The sequence below is a fragment of the Capricornis sumatraensis genome, chromosome 3, assembly GCF_032405125.1.
Source record: "Capricornis sumatraensis isolate serow.1 chromosome 3, serow.2, whole genome shotgun sequence".
Lineage (NCBI taxonomy): Eukaryota > Metazoa > Chordata > Mammalia > Artiodactyla > Bovidae > Capricornis > Capricornis sumatraensis.
Genome location: NC_091071.1, coordinates 28,873,776 through 28,880,779, shown reverse-complemented (window position 1 = coordinate 28,880,779; position 7,004 = coordinate 28,873,776). Strand labels below are relative to the sequence as shown.

The window sequence follows — 7,004 nt, the reverse complement described above, 5'->3', positions numbered from 1 at the left end:
CTAAGTATAATAACTGCAATGGATGAAAATGGGTTATGTATGTCCAAACCTGTAAGTCACAATGATACTTAGAAAAACAGGAAAACAAACTCATTTGTCATCTTTGGAGGATGTTGGAACTGACTTTTTTTTTTTTTTTAAATCTCAGTTCCCAGACCAGGGATTGAACCCAGGCCACAGCAGCAAAAGCCTGGAATCCCAACCACTAAGCCACCCAAGAACTCCCTGGGACCAGCTTCTTAGTTTGAAAACTGTCAATAAAGAGGAAAGAGTCAAGCATGTATCCTTTCTGGTATGAGCCATACTTTACAGGGACCAAATGGCTGATTAGGAGAGGTTTCTTTATAGACATATTCCAGCTAACACAGAAGAACAGAATTAGTAGGCCACCATTTTCAACCTCTAATGGATCTAGATAGCGGTCATCAGTGGTTACTAACATCATGAAGGGGGACAACCACAAATTATGTGCCTTCAAATAGAAATAGGAAGCATCCATTAGGAAGCAGTCATACAAACACACAAAAGACAAACAGGAATCTAAGTGGACTTCTAGATCTAACTACTGATTTATAAGAAAAACAGTGCGGAGAGGAACAGGTATTATATTATGTCAATGTAATACCAGCAGAGGGATGCAATAAGCAAAACCCAGACCAGGACACACTATAGAACAACCAACTCAGTTTCCTCAACAAATAAATTGCAAGAGAGGAAAAAGAGAGGAGAGGAGAATCTTTGGGTGCAGATCAAGAAAGAGGTAAGAGGCGTATGAACCAATCACAATGTATGAACCATACATGAATCTTGATTTTAGCCAGCTGTAAAGAAGATAGTTAATGAGACAACCAGAAAACTAGGAACAGTGGATATTTTCTGATTATTAAAGCATTATTGTTCGTTTTAGTAGGGATGACGGCAGTGAAAAAGAAAATCCCTATTTTTGGAGTCATTAAAATATTTGCAGAAGATATCGAATTTGCTTGTAAGTATCTAGGATGAGGAAGGAGGGGAAGGGGGGGGTTATAGATGGAACAAGGTTGGCTGAGACTTGGTGATTTATTGAAGCTGGTTGATGGAGAGCTAGGGTTTATGGTACCATGTATTTGTGTGCACTTGTGTTATTTGTTTGACCTGCCTACCCATTGCTGGCATCTCTGAGGCAAGCCTGGGTAGCAGGTTTGCGATACATCTCAGCACATGCATGTGTGCACACCCTCTTGTGTCGCCATGGCAACTAGCAAGGTGAGAAAGCAGCATCCAAAAGGTTCCTGTCCACATGAGGATCAAGCCAGGCTGCTGGTGCTATGCTCGGCCCATCATAGCTGCTCCCTTTGGAGGATTCTTGGTCAGACCTTCACAGCCCTACTCCTTCCACCAGATCTGCGTCCTGTGCTCCTTTGCCATCACTCACACCTTCCCTATGCACTGCCCAAGGAAGCAGAGCCCAATGAATGGAGAGAACAAGACCCTGAATCAGTTGCAGGCTCAGTTCTTGACTTCCCCACTTAATGGCAGGACTTTTCATCTCCCCGAGCCTCAATTCTCTCACCAGTAAAATGGGCATGATACAACCTCAGTGAACTCAACAAATCTTTATTATGGGGAGACAGTGGCAAAAAGGACCTTGTCTCCACCTCATGGAACTGGACACCTGAAGGTGAAAGGCAATGAAGAATATGTACTGTGATAGAGCTATGACCAACATAAACAGCGTACTAAAAAGCAGAGACATCACTTTGTGGACAAAGGTCTGTCTAGTCAAATCTAGGGTTTTTCCAGTAGTCATGTATGGATGTGAGAGTTGGACCATAAAGAAGGTTGACCACTGAAGAATTGATGCTTTCGAACTGTAGTGTTGGAGAAGACTCTTGAGAGTCCCTTGGACTGCAAGGAGATGAAACCAGTCAATTCTAAAGGAAATCAGTCCTGAATATTCATTGGAAGGACTGATGCTGAAGCTCCAGTACTTGGACCACCTGATACAGAGAGCCGACAAAAGATCCTGATGCTGGGAAAGATTGAGGACAGGAGGAGAAGGGGACGACAGAGGATGAGATGGTTGGATGGCATCACCAACTCAATGGACATGAGGTTGAGCAAACTCCGGGAGATGGTGAAGGACAGGGAAGCCTGGCATGCTGCAGTTCATGGGGTCGCAAAGAGTCAGATACGACTTAGCAGCTGAACAACCAGGGACTTCCCTGATGGTCCAGTGGTTAACACTGCGCTCCCAATGCAGGGGGGCTGGGTTCGATCCCTGGTCAGGGAACTAGATCCCACATACTGCAACTGAAAGTTTGCATGTCACATTGAAAATCCCAAGTGCCACAACTAAGACCCGAGCAGCCAAAAAAAAAAAAAAAAGAGTATGTACTGTGATAAAGTACATGTTTAACAAATTTTTTTGAAAATTGGCAGTCACTAGTTAGGAAATACCGTAACTCATTTTTTTTTAAACCCTGCAGCTTGGGGGATCTTAGTTCCCTGATGAGGGTTTGAACCCAGGGCCCAGGCAGTGAGAGCACCAAGTCCTAATCACTGGGACCACCAGGGAATTCCCATAACTCTTAATCATAATGTCATAATTCTTAATCATACTTTTTGTTAACCAGGATATCCACACTTTGCAACTTGAGAGTATCCAGCTGTGCCAAACCGATAGGATATTTTTACTTAACTCAGTGCTCGTATTGCCATGAAGTAAGTACTATTCTTCCAACTGTTTTGTGGAGGAAGTGAGATACTCGCCCAGGGCTGCACTGTGGGTACATGGCCCTGCCTTCTTTGCTCAGCCCTCTGCATTGATTCGGCTCTGAAATGCAGCAGCAGGGCCAGGAAACCAGAACTTCCAGCAGATGAAAAGCTCACCAGGTCAAACTCTATTTTGCAGTTAAGGAAACAGTGGCCCAGAGAGACCAAGTAACTTATTCCAAGCCACACAGCAAACTGGCTGCTTAACCTGTGTCCAAGCTGCTTGGGGAAGTCCCACATGCTAAGGGAGGCTGCTTCCTGCCCCATTTCAGCCTGTCCCAGGGTGGGGTGACCAGCCATCTTGGGGTTTCCCGGGACTGGGAACTTTAGGTGCTTAAATCAAGAAAGTCCTGAGCCAACTGGGATGAGTCAGTCACTCTGTCTCAGAGCGAGGCATCTAAAGGGTTGTTTTCTAGGATGTGAGAACCAGCGCCAAGTGCCCACAGAAGTACTGGGATTTCATGCCTTATATAATTAAAACTGATTATTAATATCTAGGCTCCCCCACCCCAGCCAGACTCCCCACCCACGGGAGGCGGGGACTAGTATGTAATGTACACTTCTGTTTTACAGCCCCTGATTCAACGGTGACACATGAATGATGCTCAGTAAACAGTCATCAAATGGACCAACCAACCAGGCTATCACCACTTCTGACTGTGCCTCCATCTGAAATTGCAGAAACCCTCTATAGCCACCGTGACCTCCAGTTCCCATTTCAGACAGGCTGACATCCACGATGTCACATGATAGAAGGTGACTCCAGAGAGGCTGACTACAAGGCTCCTGGAGGGAGCTATGGCAGACAAGAGTGGGTGTGGTTTTTCTTTAATTATTGTACCTGTTTTGTCTGTTCTTTCTTGGCTCTGTTCACATCCCCACCCCAGCACCAGTGCAGGAAAAAGAAAAAAAAAAAACAGAACAAAAACAAAACATCACAGAGTTTGAGACAAGATAGCTGGCCCATTCCCTCTCTGCTTGTAATTAATGCTGAAAATGACTTGCCTTGGCCACAAAGGTAATAATAAAGTCAGGAAGTCTGATTATTTGGCTACTAATTTCCTTCTAGGTTCCCCCACCCCTTCTCCTTTCCTTAAATTAATTCCAGAGTTCCTCCACATTTCTCGTTGCTAAGCTATAAAGTTCCAGGTTTCCCAGCACCCATGCTGATTGGCAGGGAGGTTCCAGGCAGCTCCAATCAGAGGCAGGTTGCTGAAAAGAGCATCCACATTGCAGCTTGCCCCGGGGTACTGGAATTTTTTCCCTGATGTTATGAACCATCCAAGTCTTTCTCTAACTGTGCAAAACCTGTTCTCTTGATCTTGTCTGCATCTCTCTTGGTGTGCAGGCTACTGGGGGCACACCAGAGTCCTGGAATATCCCCCTGGTCCTGGAGGAATAGAGAGTCCCTGGGTTGCCAGGTTTGGGGTCAGTGAAAGAAATGCCCAGGGCCTGTTCATGGCTGACCAGAGATGACAGCGTGGTGTCCTGCCACGGGCTGGGGGCTGCCTCAGACCCCGCCTGTCTGACCTCTCTCGTGCCATCTCTTAAGCTTGGTGAAAGGCTCAAGGGGATTGAGGGAGAGTAGATGCCGCTGCATGTAGGGTTGTTCAGGGGTAGAGGCTGCATTTGTAAAGATGTTAAAACAGGTAGATGGGGACTTCCCTGGTGGTCCGGTGGTTAAGAATCTGCCTTGCAATGCAGGGGGTGCAGGTTCGATCTCTGGTCAGGGAACTAAGGTCTCATGTGCCGCGGGGCAACTAAGTCCGCGTGCCACAACTCCAGAGCCCGGGCACCACAGTGAAAGACCAGACGCAGCCAAATAAGTAAATAAAAACATGTAGATGGTAAGGGCACCTGGGAGGACCATTCTGGTGTTTCACTTCCAGAACACTGATAATAAGCAGTCACTGTGAACTAAGTTCCTACTGTGCGCCAGAAACTTGTATTTTTTAGAACCACTGTCTTGAGGAATTGTTGACATATAAAAAGCTGTCTACATTTAATGTATACAACCTGAGTTTGGAGATAAGTATACACCCGTGGGACATAGAGAACAGAGTGGTGGTTGCCAAGGGGGAAATGTGGGGGAGAGATGGAGTGGGAGGTTGGGGTTAGCAGAGGTAAGCTTTTATATATAGAATGGATAAACAGCAAAGTCCTACTGTATAGCACGGGAACTATATTCAACATCCTATGATCAGCTATAACAAAAGAATATTAAGAAAGAATATGTATGTATAACGGAACCACTTTGCTGTACAGCAGTAATTAACACAACATTGTAAATCAGCTGTGTGTGCTAAGTCACTTCACTCGTGTCCAACTCTTTGTGACCCCATGGACTGTAGCCCACCTGGCTCCTCTGTCCATGGGATTCTCCAGGCAAGGATACTGGAGTGGATTGCCATGCCCTCTTCCAGGGGATCTTCCTACCCCGGCGATTGAACCCACATTTCCTGCAGCTCCTAAATTGCAAGTGGCTTCTTTAGCACTGAGCCACCGGGGAAGCCCCCCTCCCCAAATAAATATATACTCATGAAAGTATCACCACAGTCAGTCTATGCCATAAATATATCCATCACCTCCAAAAATTTCCTCCCGCCTTCATTTTCTTTTACCCTCTTAGCATATTTTAAGTGTACCATACAGTGTTGTTAATTGTCAGTACCACACTGTACATTAGATCTCCAGAACTCAGCCATCTTGCAGACCTGAAGCTTTGGACCCCTTGACCAATATCTTCCTATCCCCTCGCCTCCCACCCCCTGGCAATCCCCATTCTAGTCTCCAGTTCTCTGTGTTTGACTATTTTAGACTCCATATAAGTGGTATGACGTAGTATCTGTCCTGTGTCTGGCTTATTTCACTTTGTGTCATGCCTTCCAGGTTCATCTGTGTGTTCACATAGGACAGAATCACCTTCTTTTCAAGGCTGAATAGTATTCCATCGCATATACCACATTTTCTTTATCCATTCATCTGTCCATGGACATTTAAGTTGCCTCCACGTCTTGCCTATTGTGCTAGGAACTTACATATATATCTCCTTCCATCCCCAGACTCCCAGTGGACACAGAACGTGATGGATGTCTACTGGTTTTCCCTGCACTATTTCATCTTTCACTAACAGGGGAAGCATGACAGAGAGGAAATCATGTGACCCAAGCCTGGCCACAGTGATTGGCTCTGGGATGGGCACACAGCCAAGCTGAGCCAATCAGAATCATTCTTGTGTTTTTTTTTCCCCCCAAAACTACAGGAAGAGCCTCCCTCTTGCCACTGGATTTGCTGGCCTAGTGACCACTGTGAACGCAGGTGGAAAGTGCCTGAGGGAGATAAGGAGCCCCTGAGATAATGCTGAGTTCTGCATGCAGCTGTGGGAGATCTCAGATCTATTCCGTGGGTTCTAGTTAAAGGAACAGAAGCTCCAATACTTTGGCCACCTGCTGTGAAGAACTGACTCATTGGAAAAGACTCTGATGCTGGGAAAGACTGAAAGCAGGAGAAGGGGATGACAGAGGATGAGATGGTTGGATGGCATCACTGACACGATGGACATGAGTTTGAGCAAGCTCCGGGAGTAGGTGATGGACAGGGAAGCCTGGCGTGCTGCAGTCCATGGGGTCACGAAGAGTCGGACACGACTGAGCGACTGAACTGAAATTATTATTTAGTGTGTTCAAGCCAGTTCGACTTGTGTGTCTGTTGCTTTTAACTGACAGAGTGTGAATAACACTGACACGTTTTCTCCTTGTGGTGCTTGACTCTGGGGTGGGCAATTTTCATATCTTCCCACATAGGGTCCTCATAATCACCTGGGGAGGTATTCCATTTTGCAGACAGGAAAGCGAAGGCCCAGAGAGGTGAGGGAGTCTGGAGCAGATGATGCTGCCAGTATGTGCTCAGGGACTCAAAGCTGGTCCAATGGATGTCTTGGTGGCGCATCAAATTCAACTTGTCCAAAGCTGAATTTGAGAACCTCCCTCCAAGCCTGATTTTCCCCCAGGGCCCCCATCGCAGGGATAGCGCCTCCTTCAGTCTGCTGGGGTTAGCTGGAAGCCAGGTGTTCTTGACCCCTCCCAGCCTCACCAAGTCTTGTCCACCACTGCTCCACAAGCCTGGAAGCAAGCAATTTACTCCTTCCTCCATCCAGCTCTCCACCCCTGCCCAAGCTGTCCTCACCTCTCAAAATCTTGGCCTTTTAGAATTGCCTCCCACCTGGTTCTCCTATGAAAAGTGAAAGTGTT

At 46.4% G+C, this 7,004-nt stretch overlaps 1 long non-coding RNA gene across 1 annotated transcript; it reads left to right on the top strand.

The window, feature by feature from the left end:
* Positions 1-2,615: 2,615 nt before the first annotated feature.
* Positions 2,616-6,446, top strand: LOC138077224 (uncharacterized). The gene is made up of 3 exons (XR_011144697.1): positions 2,616-2,703; positions 3,328-3,565; positions 6,017-6,446. It is a non-coding gene; the product is annotated as an uncharacterized lncRNA (long non-coding RNA).
* Positions 6,447-7,004: the final 558 nt, after the last annotated feature.